Genomic DNA, 17,675 nt, shown 5'->3' with positions numbered 1-17,675 from the left:
ATCTACAAGACGTAACAACTTTACGCATGGAAAAAAATTTAACAAACAAACATTTCATTTTCGAACATTTTTTATGAATTCATGAAAAATAATTGAAACGACATTAAATGCTTCACATTTATAACTCAACACTTTTCAACTGAATATTATTATTTAGTTTTTTATTATACGTCAATCAACCCAATCAACCGTCTAAACCTACGCAATGTTTAATTATGACGTCACGTCGCGTAAGAACACGCAGTGAAATATCAAAAATTAATCTCATGAGTGATATCCACCGTATATTGAGAAAAAACATTTGAGAAAATATTTAATCGTACAATTGCTTGAAGTAAAACGGAATCATTTCTGAGTACTAATATCGAGAGGCATTACGACCAAAATGATAACCTCATAATACTCAAAGAATGATTTCTGTTCCTTGGATACACATAAAGTAACCATTACAAGTATGAAATAAGATCACATTTAACAATGTTAACTGGTTCTCCTTATCTAAGTCATCTTTGAGGTAAGCTTCAGACACATTTCCTGGGACTCGTAAAACTATCGTTTTCCGTCCTCAGATTATGGTTGTAGGGGTAACCAGGGATGATGCTACATTTCCAGACTGTATTTATACCTTGACAAATTTTGACCAGGAGAGCTACCGAACGCTGAGTACAGGAAGGGCACACCCAGGGGTATCCATTGTCAGCTTTGGCCAAGGTCTCTAGAACTGTAGGCGGTTATTTTACCCTAAATTAGTTCACAAGATATGAGAAAACATTTGGCCGTTAATCCTACATCATCATGTTGAGCATCCGACGATAGTTTTGGTAGACTGATTGATTTATCTAGGCATAGGATGTGTAATAGGAGTGCATTAAATTACATAAGTGATGAAAGACAATTAAATAATCGTGTATCCTTGATTTTAGTACCGTCTTTGTCAAACTAACTACAGAAAAATGCACGTGTTTTGAGAAGGATTGCTTAATGAGCATGTGATATTCATGTCCTCACTCTCCTAAATAATGTCCCCTTTGTATCTAAATTCATTGACATGTGGATGAAGATCTTGTAAACAATACTCATCGGACATTGATATCTTTAGTGACATGTAGCAGGAATGGGTTCAAGTCACGTTATGTATTCCCTATTTGCCCCTACTTTTGTTTCTAATAATAGTTGGAAGTTTCTAGTTAATATACTTACTTCCGTGCTTACTATAAATAGGTTTGTTTTGCCATATAGATCGATAATAATCCTTCACACGTGTTCGATCATCATAGGAAATGTCCAGTTTTGTTTATACTTTTCGATTGGTTAATATACCGGAAGTAACCTTTTTCGGGTGGTGCTAAATACAGTCAAAGGTCATACCCTTACAGTCTATTCACTAGATTTAACGTTATATTTTTCTATTGTCGTGGTTGCTATATAAAGCCCCGAAATTCGTAGTTTCTTGGGGACTTGTTAAGCATTGATTTGCTGTAAGTTTCTCACTTCTCTAACATGGTTTATTAGGTATTTAACAGGTTGCACCCGTTAGGAGAATAATTTGATCATTTTGTCGTCGTCATTTGCTCCTGTTGAATTATTTTTGGCCCTTAAACTAAAAGTTAAGTGTTAGGTTCTTATTAAAATGGATTTTTGTATTAAACCTAGGCCGTTCCCCCGGTTAGGTGGGCTAGCGTTCCCGTACGCTAGGATGGGGGGTGATTTTTGTTGATGATTTTGATGGTGGTGTTCATAGGGATTTTTGATAGGAATTTTTGATAGTAACATTTTTTTGGTTTATACTCGGCAGGAATTTACCATTGTTATAATTATTTTGTTTTTGTTATTTTCTATAAAGTCGTAAATAAATATTGTTGTTTGTTGAGGCTGGTGTTTTTCATTACAGTGTTGAACGGTGTCAAAAGGTGAAAAATATATATTATTTAACTTAAAATTAAGACCAAGCAGAATCTCAAATCATAAAGAACCTGGGAAATAAATTATAATGCATAGGAAACGGTAAACATATTTCAGAGTGTGATTCTGACCCAACCCGTCCTATTACAAAAATGGTTCCGTGACCAGGATTTGAGCCCGCTGTATTTGGCTTTTTGAGTGATTTTTGGGTTGTTGGTAAAACCACTTGTGTATTTCACGCCCACGTATTTTTCAGTCAGCTGTTTTGTTAAAGCCTGTTTCAATAAACATAATAAAAATTCACGCTAAAAATGGATAAAGATTCGCGATTTGAAAATTTAGCAAAACCTCAAGATTTTTACGGTGTACCAGATGGTCAATCAAAGCAAACTTTTGTTGATTTAGATGAAGTTTATAAGAAAAGTCCACGTGCTAAAATATCTGACAGAATTCTAAAAAGTGCCGAGTCGTACATTGCCCGTGCGCCACGTGTCACAGAACCTGATGTTTACAGAGCACCTGTTCGAACAATGCATGACACAATAGAAGAGACAGTGTTTTTCAATGACCGATATTATCCGGACACGAGTGACTTTGTCGATGAAACTACTTTGTCGCAATATGATTTAGGGTTAACAGAACCTAAAGAATATTCTGGGACTATAAAAACAAAGAGTGGGTTACGCGTACCTGATTCAGAATTTCTAAGGGAAGATATTAGAAAAGAACTTAGACAATTATTTTCAGATTTTTCAGGTATTTCAGAAAATCCCGACACTTCGAGTTATGATTCAAAATTTCAGAGTATGAATTTGGAAACTGAAAATAAACATGTTAAAGACATTCGGAAATCAAATCCTGAGTTTGTTACTAGTACTCCAATTAGTTATGGAGATAAATCTTCATTTTCAAATCAAAATAAAATGCCTAAAACACCGGCACGCGTACACTTTGACTCGACGTCCGCAGATTCCCGTCAATCCCGACGCGACATTCACTCGCGAGAGAGTTCAAGAGATATTATCGTTTTACTAACAGCGTGCCAGTTTGCTTGTCGGGCCGTGCTAAAATTTTGTATGCTGATTATCATATTACTCATCGATTGGTTGTTCGATTTCATTGATGTTTATACTAATTTGCATATCAAACACAGAACCCAAGATGGCATGGACCAATGATATTACAAGATTGTTTACTACATATTTTTGTTGTAAATATCAACACGTGGTCAGTCTAAACCCCGGTTTGCTTTATTTATTTATAACAAAATTAAATTGTCATAATGATTTAGAAAAAAATACCAAAGTCAGAAAAACATCTACAATCATCGTTTAATAAATCATTTAAAAATTAAACATCTATATAATCCGTTGCTCGAAAAAATGACAATGTGTCGTGAACAGTAATTTCGCTAAATGCACTATACAAAGCAACCTTTATATTCTGGGCTAAAAGTGCGGTGTATTTTTCTGTTTTTAATAAGATTTTAACTTTTCTAAAACACAACTCGGCTGGATTTAAGTCAGGAGAATATGTTGGGAGGAATATGTATTGAACGCCAATTGTAGGTAGCATATATTACGATGCGTGGGTGCGTTGTCCACTATGAGGCTGTCTCCTCGTTGCAGAATCCTTTCTCCTTCATCCGTAGCTACATTTCCTGCCTCCCCTAAGAAATGCAAAAATTCGATAGAATTCGAGGAACCCTCAACTATTTTTACAAATTTTACACCCGATACACCAACTATCAGGCTGATAGTAAAGTGAATTTTCGCATTGAATTTAGCAACAGCGACACACGGGGTCCCCTTTACAGAATGACCATAAACTTTGTTTCCATCACACACAACAAATCCCATTTCATCCATAAATTTGAGTGTAAATGGGTCCTCGTTGTTCACATATTGTAAAAATCTTGGAGTGTATTGTAAATTTTGAAGAGTAAATCTGTTACCGTGACAGAATGTGACCCGTTTAAGTGTCATATGTAGATCCTTTCTGATAATGTTTGACACTGTAGGCAAACTTATATTTTGAAGTGTATTTGAGTACTGTAAGATGTTGTCTTTGACTGATTTTAGCGACATAGTTGGATTAATAGTTTTCAAAACAGCAATATGATCTACATCCTCCTGTTGCACAGTTTTACTTGGACCGCCTCGACGCGGTCTTCTGCGTACGGTACCGACAGTTACATAACGTTTCCAAATTGAGGAAATACAGTTTGCACTGATACCAAATTTTTTTGAGACCCGTTGACGTAGACCTCTCGGCAATTGAAGATCAGAAACATGGCTCCTCCTTCTACCAAGTTGTCTATTGCAATCCTCCTTAAGTCCTCACTCAGTTCTTTTCCGTTTACAAAAAATCTTCCTAATTTATTTCTATTTTCCATGATGATTTCTTCTTATGAAATTGAAAAAATGTGCAATAATATATAATACAACTTAATCATTCAATATCACTCTAGTATATGCAATTAAATAATATTGGAAAGGGTGTATAAAATTATATAAGTATGTTTTCATGTTTGGGGGGGGGGGGTATTCAACGTATTGAAAGGGGGAACCAATTATTCGAACGCTCCTGCTTTTCAAAACTCATCCGACCCCCTTAATTCAAATTTCTACATATTAATCTACATAATTGCTGTTGTCATTAATAAAGCTATTATAATCAATAACTTACTACGATATACGTTTACATACCTGTTTATTTTTTACGGATGGTTAACCTTGTCATGCTTGCTATGCTCGGATTTAGCAAGGTAAACTAGGTTGGATATTATGTAATCATTGCTTTTCAATAGAATGTTTCACAATAACTCATAGTAAGGAAAAAGCTGAATGACAAAGCAGCAGGAAAAATAGGACGTGAAAACTATGGCGGTGTTCGAAGAAAGTGTTCGGGAGGTTTACTTGAAAATACATCATGAATGTAATGGAGTGAAACGCGTGTCTCCGGTGTCTGTCGAATTTTCTGAACTTACTTCCTTTATTGGATTAAAAAGTGCCATTTATGCTGAAATAAAAGCTATAGGTCTTATGTCTTCACCGATAATAGCCTACCGCGATGAAGGAGGAGATTACGTTGACCTTACAGGAAACCATTACAATAGATTTTTGAAATTCGTATCCTCAACGGATGCAAATATAAATATTAAAGTCATAGATGGGTGTTCTGAGCCAGTCATGCAGAAAACTCCTCAAAGTATGCCTGAAACTCAGATATATGTGCAGGAAAAGGCTCCAGATATTTTCCAAAACTACACTTATCAAACGCCCATTGAACATTCGATGAATAATCTAAAGCAAGAAATTTTGGAGCTTGAAGTTCAAAGCGAAAGTGCTTTGGAGCATTTACAAAATTTAAAAGACAAATTTTGTGGAAATATTACTCCCGGATTTGGGAAACAATGCTCTAATTGTCATTTAAAATTAGACCATAACTCAAGACAGTGTAGACTGGAGAAGTGTGTCTCTAGTCAACAGTGTGGAGATATAAACAAACACCAGGAGGAAAAAATTCTGGTTGAATCAGCAAATGATGTGTTGAGAAAAATACAAAAAGAACTCAAAACAAAAACTGTAGAATACGAAACGCAATTTAAAGCTTCCGAATCTGTCAAAAACTCATTTTCTGAAAAAATTAGATGTCATTTAATCAACAGTAACAAACAAAAGTATCTAGTACAAGTGTCGGATGGAAATTTTCTTCCTCGCTCAGGAATCGTTAATTGCGATATAGCTAAACTTGAAAAATACTATCAGGGAAAGTGTCCCGATAACTTGGACATCGCGTCAAATTTTTTCGAAAATATCATTTCTAATGTTGATAGAGAGCACGCACAATTTTCAAGAAACACTGGAAGCAATTCAGCAAAACGCATCCTAGAGGAAAATACAATTTTCCCTGTTAAGTTCCCAAGACGTCCTCCCGTTTCGACTCATCCGAACCCTGACAGTACTTATCAAAACAAAGGTATGTGATTTTGATATTATGTATCAATTCTATAACTGAACAAAGAACTGAAATAGATATTTCATTTAAAAAAGATAAAATTTCAATCATTGTTCATGCAATAGAAACCAGCTGAAATAAAAATTGTGGATGTTATAGATAATATTTATATAATTATTTTCAGTTGCTGCTCCTCATCTGCCGTTAAAAAAGCGTTAGAAAGGGAAGATGGTCAATGTAATCAAATGAAATAAACGTCCCGCAACATGTTTACTTGTTTTCTTTAACGTTCAAAAGCAAAAGGTGTAATCTTTTCATGATAGAAAAATACTTCTGTTTGTTCGTCCGATGCCATTCGTAGATAAAAAAAAATCACTTAATTATAATTCATATTTTTTTTTATATTTATTTAACGATATATGGATGGCTGATTTTATGATACCGATTTATGTATACTTATGGTGGAATTCACTGGTTGTACATTTAATAGATTTTAAAAAACAACAAGTTTCGGATTGTCCACGTGTTGATTTTCACTACAAAAATCATGGAATGTCATTGGTCAGTGCGTTCCAGGGTTCGGTGTTTGATACGCAAATTAGCATTCACATCAATGAAATCGAACAACCAATCGATGAGTTATATGATAATCAGCATACGAAATTTTAGCACGGCCCGACAAGCCAACTGGCACGCTGTTAGTAAAACGATAATACTTTGGACAGAAGGTTTTCACAACCTAGTACTCAAAGACACTCTGTTTCAACTCTCAATACTAAACCGTCCTTGCATGCTTCTCAATTAAACAAGAGTTCCCGAATAAATGAGAATTTTGAGACTCCGCGCCGAATGTCAAATAATCAGACAAGGGGAATAACTCTTACGAGATTAATTCCGCAAGCAATGGCACAAGAGTTACCTCCTCGTGAACATTTTGTAAATTCTCATAGGCTTTCAAGAAAAGAAAAAGAACCTCAAATTTATGATGGTACAACAGACTTGGAAATTTATTTACAGCATTTTGAATGGGTTGCTAGGTACAACAACTGGACAAGTGCTGAAAAAGCACAACAGTTGGCCATTAGTTTAAAAGGGGAGGCTCAACAAGTTTTCAGAGATTTGGACCCTTGGGAGATTAGAGAATTTAATGACATTAAACAGGTTCTCTTACAGAGATTTAACCCTCCTGGTCGTGAAGCAGCATATCGATGTCAATTTAAAAATCGCAAGCGCATTGAAACTGAGAGCATTTCAGAGTTTGGTTATGCACTAAAACATCTTTCAGCAAAAGCGTACCCACAATTAGATAGAGTTGCTAGGGAGACTATGTCATTGATCAGTTCATTTGTGGTCTTAACCATACTGAAAAAAAAAAAACATGTTCAATTTAGACACCCTAGATCTGTTGATGAAGCTATTACATAGGCTATTGAATATGAAGCATTTGAGGGGCCCAAAACAATTCTCAGGAAACCTTTGAGTGAAGAGAAAAGTGTGCATGTTATTTCTGAAACTCCGCAAACTTCTGAAAATTCTGGGAAAGATTTGGCTTCCATAATTTCTGAAGAAATGGCTAAACTTATGAGTACGCTCACATCTGAAATAAGATCAATTAAATCAGAAAGATGGTTTAAGTGTAAATATTGTCAAAGGAGAGATCACCCTCATTGGAAATGCCCAAATAAACCAAACTTTAACAGGGATCAAAATAATGTTCCAACCACTTCAAACAATGTCAATTCAAATTCGGGAAAATAGGTGGGGTTGGATTCGAGGCCGACAATTCAGCCCTTAAAACTGGTGAAGAAAACAAACTTACCAATAGGCCAATAATTTCATTGAATACAATAAAACCAAGTTGTTTGTTTGTTGAGGCAAAGATGGATGGTGTTCAAATGAGTTTTCTGGTTGACACAGGTTCTGCAGTTACTATTCTTGATGAGGATATATTTGACATGTTATATGGAAAGATAAAACCTAAGCAGCTGAAAAGCGTAAATAAAACGCTGTTGTGTGCGAAAGGTGAATCAATTCCAATACTGGGAATGTCAAATTTTTCATTTAGTTTATGTGACTCAGATACTATCTTTGAGCAAGAGATGATTGTTGGAAAGTTAGAGGGAAATATTAGTATTTTGGGAGTAGACTTCTTGAAGAGTTATTCAGGAGTTATTAATTTCCGTAATGAAAGTTTGCAGGTTGGCAAACAGATATTTCCTCTTTCACAAACCCCACTAAACTTGCATAGATGTGCCAGAATCCGACTCTGTGACACTATTAAAATACCCCCTGACACAGAGTTCTATTGTAAAGAATACATTCAAGGGAAACTTGGTACAGATTATGGTTTAGTGGAACCCAAACAAATTGTCAATGTAAATGGTCTTTTGATGGCTAAAACTTTGGTCAATCCTAAAAAGGATGAGATTTCTATTTCACTCCTTAATCTTACAAACAGGTCAGTTAGATTGAATAAAAATACTTGCATTGCTGATCTAGAACCAGTGGAGAGTGTGCATTATATCGAGCCTCAATCTCAAACTCATTCTAAAATTTCAAAACTCCCAGATCATTTGTCTACATTGTTAAGTAAAGTGTCAGATGAATTGAATGGAAAAGAAAAAGATCAAGTTAAAAACTTATTGACAGAATTTGAAGATATTTTTATGAAACCAGATGGAAAGTTGGGTCACACAGATTTGGTTGAACATAACATTGATACTGGGTATGAAAATCCAATTAAAATACCTCCACGTAGACTTTCTCCAAAGCAAAAAGAAATTGTTGACACTGAACTTAAGAAAATGCTTGAACAGAATATCATAGAGCCTAGTAATAGTCCCTGGTCTGCTCCTGTTGTTTTGGTTACAAAGTCTGATGGGTCTACCAGATTTTGCATAGATTTTCGCAAACTTAATTCAATAACAAAGAAGGATGCATATCCCTTGAACAGAATTGATGATGCACTCGAAGCATTATCAGGTGCACAATGGTTTTCCACTTTGGATTTAGCTAGTGGATATTGGCAATGTCCATTGAAAGAGTCTGACAAAAGTAAAACCGCATTTACCACTCACAGGGGATTATACCATTTCAATGTTATGCCCTTTGGGTTATGCAATGCCCCTGCAACATGTTCACGCCTTATGAATTTAGTGTTGGGTGGACTCAATTGGACGAGATGCTTATGTTATTTAGATGACGTCATTGTATTTGGCAGTACATTTGAAATTGCATTAAGAAATCTTATAGATGTTTTTGAATGTTTACGGAAAGCTAATCTGAAACTCAAACCTAAAAAGTGTACATTGTTTCAAACTGAAGTTGCATATTTAGGCCACCGGGTTTCTAAAGTGTTATTGCCTATGCAAGTGTTTCTTTACTAAACTCTCAGAGAAAATACTGTACAACCCATAAAGAACTTTTAGCAATTGTTACCTTTTTGAAACATTTCAGAAATTATTTGTTTGGTCAGAATTTTTTACTGAGAACAGACCATGCTTCTCTCAAATGGCTTAAGAACTTTAAAAATCCAGAGGGGATGATGAAGCATTGTAGATATGTATGACTTTGAAATTGAACATCGTAGGGGAACTTTACACTTAAATGCCGATGGTTTATCCCGAATTCCAGTTAAACGTAAATGTACAAGAGAAAAATGCCCCGATTGTGATTCTCCGGAACACTTAGCAAATAATCATGGTTTAAACTTAGAGGTTGTGGCTGAAGAAGGAAAATTTCCGCATGAAGAATCTAAGTATTCTGAGCAGGGAATCTATCCTGTGCAAGCCATTGACAATACTTCTGATGTTTCAAATTGGGTAGAATGCTGGGGTCCTGATCAAATAAAAGAATGGCAAAATGAAGATAGCAATATTGGCAAATTTAAAACACTCAAATCAACAACTGATCATAAACCAAACAGACAAACAATGGGGTCATTCTCCTATGAAGTTAGAATTTTATGTCAAATGTGGGAAGAATTAGAAATCAAACCCGATGGGATACTTTACAGAACAAGTGAAAAAGATCCACAGGGAAACATCTTAAATCAAATTGTAGTGCCTCAAATTATTAGAGAAAAGATTTTAGAATCCCTCCATAATTCCAGATTATCAGGTCATTTAGGCAGAGACAAAACATATGAATCTATTAAGAGAAAATTCTATTGGCCTGGAATGTCCCACGATGTAAAACTTTGGTGTCAATCATGTGATCTTTGTGCACGTCGAAAACCAGGTCCAGGGTTTGGGAAATCTCCACTTCAATCTTCTCTTCTTCAATCTACAAAACCTTTAGATAGAATAGATATTTTGGGTGGTTTACCTAAAACTAATAATGGAAATGAATATATCATTATTGTTGGTGATTATTTTTCAAAGTGGAAAGAAGCTTATGCTGTTTCAAATCATACTGCACTTACAGTTGCTGATAAACTTGCTACTGAATTCATTGCACACTATGGTGTTCCAAATCAGATACATACAGATCAAGGGAGAGAATTTGAGAGTGAATTATTTTCTGAACTTTGTAGACTCCTGGGTATTGAGAAAACAAGAACTACTCCTTATCGACCTCAGTCTGATGGACTTGTAGAGCGTTTTAATAGAACCATAATTGCCATGTTGTCCGCTTTTGTAAATGAAAATAAAGATGACTGGGATGATCATTTGCCTTACCTTATGATGGCTTATAGAGCTACCCCCCATATTAGTACAAAATGTAGTCCAAATTTACTTATGCTTGGTAGAGAAATATCTTGTCCTCTAGATATTATGGTCGGAATACCTCCTGAAAATCCCCGGAAATTGTGTCCTTCAATGTATGTCAAATGGTTAGAAATTGCAATGAATAATGCTTTTGAATTTGCTCATGATAATTTGTGCATTGCAGCTCAGAGACAAAAACAATATTATGATAAAGGGTTAAAACCAAGAGAATATGAGCCTGGTGATTGGGTTTGGAGATGGTATTTGCCTGCGATTTCCAATAAATTAGGTCAAGGTTGGACAGGGCCATATCTGGTAATAAAAAGAATTTCAGATGTTACATACGAAATACAGTTAAATTCTGAAAAAAATCCCATAGTCGTCCATGTGGATCACCTGAAACCATTCCAAGGGAAACAACCTCCTATCAATTGGCTGGAAGAGGTAGAGAGCTTCCAGGCTGATGAAGAAAATCTGAGCGAAACCTCCCCTTCACAAATTTCTGATGATTCTCTGGTGCAAACTGTACATAATTCTCCTGTGAAAACAAGAACTGGGAGAATAGTTAAGCCAAGAGAGATCTATTCTCCATAAATTGCAGATAAGTTAAAAATAATAACAAATTCTTTATATCAATATCTTTTATGCAGAAATTTTCATTAGATTAATGGTTAATTTTTGTTTGTAAGAAGGGGATTGGAATATATATAAACAGCTGGTCTGTTGAGCGCTCTTTTCCAAACCCTGTAATTACTAGTACACTCGGACAATGAATAATGATCTTGTATATATTGTACGTACTTAATTGTCATAAATAATTTCAGAAATATCTATGGAGGATTTTGTTTTGGACCTATTAGTGAGCGAAGAGGAGTTAATGGAGCTTGACAGAGATATCCGTCCCGTCTGGCAGGAAGGAGGAATGAGATGTCCGGCCGACGGATGCGACATCTTCCTGGAATGTGTGGCTAAATGTCGGAGACATTGGGCAGAGATACACTGTACATATGGAATTTATTCATGGATATCAGTGCACCCTGTGTCGGTTTGCGACAATGAGGAAGAACCAAGTCAGCAGACATATGGGTCGGGTGCACCCAAATCAGCCAACTGAGGACCTGGAGCTGAAGACTTTTCCCCAACAGAAAGTACCATAATCCAGGGAATGGCCTTATGCCAATCTGTGAGATCACAGACAATAGGAGACAGTTTCGGGATGAAGAGGCCAGGCGGCGGAGGTCACTTGTTGCGGGGATCGCGACCCCTTTAGTAAAAGAGGACACCAACTCCCGTGACCAGGTGGTGTTCGCGTATGACACCGAGACAGTTGTAGTTACAAAGAAACTCTGGGGGCCGAATAGTAAAGAGAATGTTGTTAGATTGAGGAACTGTTAGATTAAATTTAGTAGGTACGCAGGGTATACAAATATTTGGCCATTATAGTTTTATTTTATGTTTTAATAATGATTGTTAATCACTGGACATATATTGATTTCATTGTTGAATTTTATATTTTGTTTGTAGGGAAAGAAAAATGTTTGTTTTATTTTTATATAAATTCCTGCTATGATTATGTATAACTTTATCCTTAAAATAAATGATTATATCATTTATTCTTAAGCAGGGGGGAGTGTAGCAGGAATGGGTTCAAGTCACGTTATGTATTCCCTATTTGCCCCTACTTTTGTTTCTAATAATAGTTGGAAGTTTCTAGTTAATATACTTACTTCCGTGCTTACTATAAATAGGTTTGTTTTGCCATATAGATCGATAATAATCCTTCACACGTGTTCGATCATCATAGGAAATGTCCAGTTTTGTTTATACTTTTCGATTGGTTAATATACCGGAAGTAACCTTTTTCGGGTGGTGCTAAATACAGTCAAAGGTCATACCCTTACAGTCTATTCACTAGATTTAACGTTATATTTTTCTATTGTCGTGGTTGCCATATAAAGCCCCGAAATTCGTAGTTTCTTGGGGACTTGTTAAGCATTGATTTGCTGTAAGTTTCTCACTTCTCTAACATGGTTTATTAGGTATTTAACAGGTTGCACCCGTTAGGAGAATAATTTGATCATTTTGTCGTCGTCATTTGCTCCTGTTGAATTATTTTTGGCCCTTAAACTAAAAGTTAAGTGTTAGGTTCTTATTAAAAGGGATTTTTGTATTAAACCTAGGCCGTTCCCCCGGCTAGGTGGGCTAGCGTTCCCGTACGCTAGGATGGGGGGGGGGGGTGATTTTTGTTGATGATTTTGATGGTGGTGTTCATAGGGATTTTTGATAGGAATTTTTGATAGTAACATTTTTTTGGTTTATACTCGGCAGGAATTTACCATTGTTATAATTATTTTGTTTTTGTTATTTTCTATAAAGTCGTAAATAAATATTGTTGTTTGTTGAGGCTGGTGTTTTTCATTACAGTGTGTTGAATGGTGTCAAAAGGTGAAAATTATATATTATTTAACTTAAAATTAAGACCAAGCAGAATCTCAAATCATAAAGAACCTGGGAAATAAATTATAATACATAGGAAACGGTAAACATATTTCAGAGTGTGATTCTGACCCAACCCGTCCTATTACAGACATGACGTCTTTAACAGTTTACACATGAAAAAAATCTGTATTATTTAACCGTCTGTATAAGTAGACAGTGAAATGAGTTTTCTTCGAGCCTAGATTATTGTCGATCCCTTTTCTTTGGTGGCATAGTTCTGTCCCTACATGCAATATTAATTATGTCAACATGCAAGATAATTATGTTGACATAATTTGTCTTGCATTTAGGGGTCAGAAATATGCCAACATATTTTTCATATGGGACGCACAGTGTGATTTATCCAGGACACAGGTCAAGGTTATGCTGAGAATATCCGTAGAATGTTGTTCGAATATATCATTTTGAATAACTTGGGACGATTTTTTCAAATCATTAATGATAAGAGGGTTATTGTTTATTTAAAAAATTTAAAAATGTTACAATGTATAACAGACTCTAATTATTATCTTAAGACAGCTATTGTTTTATTAGAATTAAATACGATGTGTTCCTGGCTGTCTTAGATATATCTTGTTTTTAACTTTGTGTTCTACGAGAGGCGAGAAAATTGTGTTCATCAAGTACAATACGTTAATTTATTCCATGACAAACAAATAAACAAATGCATTTGAATGGACCTTTAACAACGAACAACAAAACTTTTTTATTTCATTTATAATACACAGGAAATTTGTTTTCAAAAAACCAAATCGACAAGAAAGTGTTTTTTGGATTAGAAATAGATTTATTTAAGATATAGAGGAGGACATATTCAGAGGATCCAGCAATGAAAAAGGTTTAAGATGGCCAACTTTATACATGTAGTTTGTCACAAAATGACGAAATGACCTAGTGATAATAGAAGATCCCGACCCTCAAATGATAAGAAAAACTGATTTTACATAAATGATTTATATTTTCTTTATACAATGGGTTATAAAATACATGATTGAAACAATGATTTGTCAACGAATCCGGTATTGGAGGAGAATGCTGCTTATCAGGTTGATGATCCGTGTATGGCGGTTGTGGCGAGACTGTCCTTCAAATATGGTTCTGCTGTTGCTGATCTTGTAGGAGGCTGATGTTCCATTCAATGACGAAGATGTCTACTATGTAGATACGTGGAAAACACAAGGAATCTACCAGGAAGACTTACACCTGTTAATTGTTCAAATACAAATACATACTTATGTAACAAGGTGCACACCTTACCAACACGTGGCATATATACACAAGTACTTCATGTCTCAATGCTAGACATTTTACTTACTCGTAACTTCTGTTACGCATTACATACATGAAATACATGCATTACTTAACACATGGATACACTCACACTTACTCACACTTTACACTCACTAAAATGAGATCAAGACAACGGAACATATGTCATTCATAAGCAATAAGGAATCATTCTTTGCATATTATGAGGTGATAATTTTGGTCGGGGCGTGATCAAATCCAATAAAGCCCGAAGGGCTTTATGATAGATTTGATCACGCCCCGACCGAAATTATCACCTCATAATATGCAAAGAATAATTCCTTATTACTTATATTTATTAAATTTTAAACCATCGTACGATTAAATATTTAAATATTAATAAGCAATGAGTTATGAGTTATATAGTACAAAATCAATACGTAGTGTTATCACAGGCAAAGACACTAGAAAATGTAAATATATATGAGTAAAGACATAAACGGACCACCATAATAAGAAAGCTAAATATAGGTAAACAGATGGTAAAGACATTTAATGATAAACGTGAATAGCTTTAAGTTGAAATTACCGAGAAACTTCGTAACTGGATGTTTTAAGAGTTTTTCTGCATTTATGAAACAATAACATTTAAAGCACAGTACAAAAAAGGTTTACCTCAGAAAAGCTGGACCATAGGCATTTTAAATAAAGAGTGCTCAAAGGATAGTAAAAATGTGCCAGGACTAGTACAAGAAAAACAGGAGAAGTCTTTGTTGCGTCCTTCCCCTCGGACTGCCGTGTCCAAACTGTGCACGGACTGATTTTAATTTTAAAGGTCCAGTGAGTTGAGGCTCGTTACAGGTGAATTGTACAGGTAACATTCCGAAAGAGGGGGCTCACCACTGGATAATTACAATTGTCATAAAATCAAAACAAGCAATGTGTGGCTTTTATGTGACATAGTTGTTTTTGCGGATTCCTGTAAAAGTCGACGTATTTGCACCTTTTCAGAAATTATTTTGATATTTTTTTTATATATTTTGATTTTTGAAAATTGAACTAAATAAACAAAATACACATACATAAAAAATTTTGTTCTGAATTTTTCAATTTTTCCGTGGCGTAAATTGAGGGGGGAGGGGGTTGTCGTTGTGTTTTAATGGTGGAAAGATAAAATGAAGCTTTCTAGAAGAATTGACATAAAATAAAAAGTAGAAAATGTAAGCTTTGGAAATTTTGAAAACAAAAATATTCTCTCCTTTTGGTTAATTTTCCTATTTTTTTAATGAATGAATTCATTGTACCAATCTACGTTTGCAATACTCAATGATATCTTTAGATGACTCAATCAAAATACTTTGTGATTTTTTTCTATGTGCAAAAAATAGACGTAATCAAAAGGAATGAATAAATCGATCATTTAAACCCCACCTCAGGATTACGATCGTGAGGATAGGTGGAAACTGTGAGGGTTTTTTTTTTGGGGGGGGGGGGGTTGTCTTGTCAAGATTTTGGATCTCTAACCGCCCCTCCCCCCCCCCCCCCCACTTTCAATTTGCTTTCGACGTCTATGTTTTGTAGCATTTTATTTATTTGAAGTGCAGAAAATTGCAACTTCCTATACATGTATATTCCTATCGTAATTGTACCCATATTTTAAGAGGACCCCTAAATAAAAAAAAGATGGCAGCTTTTCCTGGATATTTGCAGGTACACTAGGGTTGGTGTATATTGCACACTGTCAAATTTTGGGAGTTTTTGGTGTTGTAGTTTTTACGCAAAAAAAATCCAAGTCGGCCTGCTTAATTACGTTGATTTTTTTTTAGATGTTTTATTTCTATTAATGTTACATGATGAAAATTTATTTGATAAATCGATAAGTTTCAGTTCCTCATAAAAATAAATCACCAATATAATTATATAATGTTTGTTTTAAAAAACCACCAGGAATCAGAAAAACATTTATAAAATAAACTTTAATAAAATAAACAACTGTGTGGAAGACCTTGACCAAGTGCCATCACATTTTGCAAGAACTTATGAGTATTAAAATACTGAGGTTGTTTATCTATTATTATGTGAATTACGAGCATTTTAATTTTTATCATTGAAACCTTTTAATGAATGTCATTAAATATGCTGTGTCTCGTAGCAATTTAGCGTCACAGAAAAACGATCGGAATCGAGATACAACTTTTGTAAAAGTAAAACAGACGATATATTATGGATGTGAAGATTTATTGCTTTGAAACCCATTTCTGTGGTAAATAGGCTATCAATGCCAAATATATTCTTACTGAGTACAGTAAACAAACTAAATGCAGTTTCACTATAGAGTCTTGATGTTCTTAGTTTTGTAACATTTTCCCATTTTTTCTCAAAGAATAGGTAAACAAATATTTTTCATTAAAGTATAACACGTTAATATATCGCATTTTTTTCAGTAAACATGCAGGAGTAAAATGAAAAACTAATAATAATGGTAAGGTACAAAACAATTAAATAATGCAAAAATTTTAAAAAATATTTATATGCTCCGAATATTTCAATGGGCTATTTGTTTATAATGTGTGACAAGGATGTGAAAACTAATCACCATGTTTATTATAAATAAAAAATTCAATGACAAATATAACATTTTAACATGACTGAATACATTTTGTAAGTCTGAAACTCTTTATTCTTCTAGAAGGAATCTACAGATTCATTAAATACAGGGACAAGTGCCAACCTACCAAGTTTCAAACAAAACAGATCAGGTAAACCTTTGTGTAGGTAACAGGAACATGTACAACTGTGTGTATTAATTTATAACTGTTTAAACGAATTTTATCAATAATATTCTCAAGAATGTACCTCACCATTTAAGCATTCATCAATGCCATGGCAATGCTTCAATTGTTATTGATTTACACGTTTATCTAATTTTAATCTGTAGAAATTGTAAAATAAATGAATTTTACAGTATAATAAGGAGACAAACTATATACAAATACAACACAAACAGGCTAGTTATCTTATATGTACAAAACTGTATTAAACCCTAACAATGTATTAAAACAAGAATGACTATTGTAGGGGTGAGAACTTTGGATATGCTGCATCTGGATGGTTTCCTGTGAGGGGTAGAGAGATGTTATAATTCTAACCAACGTGACCATGTGGAGGTTTGTATTTGTACAAAATCAGGATAATTATCATTATAAAAAGCATTATAAGTAACCTCCCTTATTAGGTCACCTGAGTGACTTGGGTGACCTACATGTATTGCGATGCGTTTTCGTTCATCGTCGTGCAGTCGTCCTTCGTGCATTAGTACTCATTAATTTTAAGCATTTTCAGGGTTTTTTAGCCTGC

This window comes from Crassostrea angulata, chromosome 10 (genome assembly GCF_025612915.1).
Source record: "Crassostrea angulata isolate pt1a10 chromosome 10, ASM2561291v2, whole genome shotgun sequence".
NCBI lineage: Eukaryota > Metazoa > Mollusca > Bivalvia > Ostreida > Ostreidae > Magallana > Magallana angulata.
This window is presented reverse-complemented; position numbering follows the sequence as displayed.